The 3190-nt window shown below is 35.7% G+C and overlaps 1 non-coding gene across 1 annotated transcript; it reads left to right on the forward strand.

Moving 5' to 3' along the window:
- The first annotated feature begins 2849 nt into the window (after positions 1 to 2849).
- LOC128040787 (small nucleolar RNA R71) lies at positions 2850 to 2956 on the forward strand. Its single transcript, XR_008195593.1, has one exon. It is a non-coding gene; the product is annotated as a small nucleolar RNA R71 (small nucleolar RNA).
- The last annotated feature ends 234 nt before the right edge of the window (positions 2957 to 3190 follow it).

Genomic DNA, 3190 nt, shown 5'->3' on the forward strand with positions numbered 1-3190 from the left:
TTACAAATATTTTTCAGAGAGAATGAAACATACTTACCTCGTACAGTTACTGTTATCCACATGACACCATGTGGTCTACGAGTTTTCTCATCCCAAAGAGCAATGTAAAATTCTTGCACAAGAGGAATAACAACGTTTTCTTTTAGAATGTGCAGAAATGCTCCCATCTATGATACCATACTAAAGACCAAATTTCATTACAAAGAACCATCGATGATTCGAATCCTCCTTCCTGAATAAAGGTTTTACCTTGAAGTTCGAGGAAAAAATTTTCAGCACTATGATTTTGAAGTTTTAAAGGATTCGAAACTGCCGGTGGTTCTTGCATATTTTTTTTAGACTTCCTAGTTGCATATTCTATGTAATTATATTTTAAAAACTAACAAACTATCAAGCAATGTATCCAATGAAATAATAAAAATAAGTTAGGAACCCTTTACCTCGATTAAGTTTTTTTGGATTCCTTGAGAAAGCTTGTTCCTTGTGGGATATTGCCTTCACCGAATGAGAATGCAAGAAGAAGAGAGTATTGCAGCAAAAGATAAGAAATCACAAAGGTGTTTGAGGAATTAAGGGTTTTTAAGAGGTTTTAGGAAAAATTATAAGGTTAGGAACTATTTGAAGTTGAGTTAAAAGTGATTTAGGGGTTTTAAGATGGGGTTTTTAAGGTTAAAAATTGGGGAATTTAGATCAAAACTAGTGGGATGCACAATAGTTCAGGTCGACCCTGTAGAAAATTGTAGCGATGTCACGATATAAGGGCTCCATGTCGTGATGCCCCTCACAGTTTGTCGATGTCGCAACACAAGTATGTGTCATGACATTGAGGAACTTCACTCTATCTTGTTGGTACTTTCCTCGGTGTTGTGACACAAGGGTGCCGTGTTGTGACACCTGGTGTGTTTTAGCACTAACTCTCAATTCTCAAAGTGTTTTTGTTCACATTAAACATAAATTTAAATAAAAATTAGATTCTAAACTATCTGTCGGTTAGAAATAGAATAATATACAGAAAGTTTAAATTTAGTTCAAAAATGTCAAGTCTTGCTACTGAATGCTTCCGTCAACTCTATTAATGTACAAATGGACACTCTTTTAGTTTCATTTCTATTGGTAGTGGTCTAGCATCCATCGTTTCACTCCACCTTCCTCTGTTTATCTCGTTCCCTAATTTTTTTCTGACCTGTGTTAATCACAAAATAAACTTTTCCTTGCTCAAGGTAATTAGAGTTTTGTATAGATATTCCATAACATTGTTTCCCTGTTTACCTCAATCTGTTGATGTCCACATTTAAAATTTCTTATATCACCATTGATCCTCATAGTTAACTCATTATTTTCTAGGTCAATGGTGGACCTTGATGCTGTTAAAAATGGTCTACCCAATAGAATGGGTATCTCACGATCCTCTTCAAAATCTACAATTGTGAAATCAACCGGAATTATAAAACTTCGTACTTTCACCAACACATCTTCAAGTACCCCATCCGGTTGTATTGAAGACCTATCGACAAACTGTAGTATGATCTACGTATTTTTAATCTCCCCTAACATGAGTTTTTCGTATATAGATGAAGACATTAAATTAATACTGGCTCCTAAATCACACAAAACCTTGCTAAAGTGAATATCCCCTATCTCTAAAGGTATAGTAAAACTCCCCAAGTCTTTTAGTTTTAGGGGAATCTATTTAGATATTATTGCATTATAGGATGTGACTATATTAACCTACTCTCCTGTTTTAATTTTCCTACGCCTAAACATAATTTCTTTTAAATACTTAGTGTATTTAGGAACTTTTTCGATGAGCTCTATTAAAAGCAGGTTAACAGTTAGTGATTTAAATAAGTTTACTTACGAATTCTACTTCATCCCATTTTTGCGTATCTTCTAGCCATGAAGGGAATGGTACCCTTTTTAATGCAGGTTCCTTGATTGGATCTTTTTCTGGTTAAGATGCCGGTTTGATTATCTCTTTCAATTCTGGTTCAATTTCAGCTATTCGAGGGTTCTCTTGAAGATCATCTTCATCCTCTTTATTTTCCTCTCCAGTTAGTTTTTCCAGCCTACTCAGTACTTTACCCAAATAGAGTGCAATTGCTTTCACATTCCCCTTCATTTCTCTCTGAGGATTATTCTCATTATTATTCAGGATTTCAGTGCCAATTTTCCTTTTAATATCTCCCACATACTCGTTAATTGGCTCATTTGATCTTTCAACTTGGTCTATGTTTTCGTTGTATTGGTGCACTCAGACTGCACCTATTTCACTTCCGTCCTCATTGACCGCATCTTCCCCTCAATTCGATCTAGGCATTGACCATATATAGTATGGCCATTTGGGTTGGCCATTTACTTAGGTTTCTGTAAGTATGGAGGTTGATAATTAGTATTTTTAATGGGATTAGAACTATTATCTCCTCCATGTTTTTCGCGCCATCTTAGGTTTGGGTGAACTCTACATCTAGGGTTATATGTATTTGAATAAGAATTTCTACCCCTAATCACAATGTAATTCACGTCCTCAGTTGGATTATCTATATAATCGGAAAGAGGTTTATCTCCTCCACATATTGACAACGCATTGGATGAGGTCTCTATGCGGTTAGGTCTATCCAAAATCTATCGATATCAATCGTCTTCCTAGATAGCTTTTACCGTAGACGGTCTATTGTTGTAAGTGAATCTTTCATTTTTCCTCTTACAGGAATTCATTGCCATATTTTCTATCAACTCAACTGAATCTTCATATGTTCTGTTCATTAAGGCTCCTCCTGCGGCTCCGTCTAGTCCTAAATGTGTCTGTGCATCTAACCCATTATAGAACATTAGCAATCTCTGCCACGGGTAGTCCATGGTGTGGGCATCTTTGTATCAGTATTTTAAATTTTTCCCATGCTTCATGAAAACTTTCCCCTTCTAACTGCTTGAAGGTGGCAATCTCTCTTCTCAGTTGGACCGTCTTGTTGATTGGGAAAAACTTTTATAAGAATTTCTCCTCCATTTGATTCCATGTCATGATTGATCTCGGTACTTATGAATCTAACCAATAAAAGGCATTATTGATCAAGGAGAAGGGGAACAACCAAAGATGAATAGTGTCATCAGTGACATTGTTATATTTAAATGTATCAAAAAGCTGAAGGAACCATTTTAAGTGTTGATTTAGGTCTTCCGTCATTGTGCCTCT

Source organism: Gossypium raimondii, chromosome 4 (genome assembly GCF_025698545.1).
Source record: "Gossypium raimondii isolate GPD5lz chromosome 4, ASM2569854v1, whole genome shotgun sequence".
Lineage (NCBI taxonomy): Eukaryota > Viridiplantae > Streptophyta > Magnoliopsida > Malvales > Malvaceae > Gossypium > Gossypium raimondii.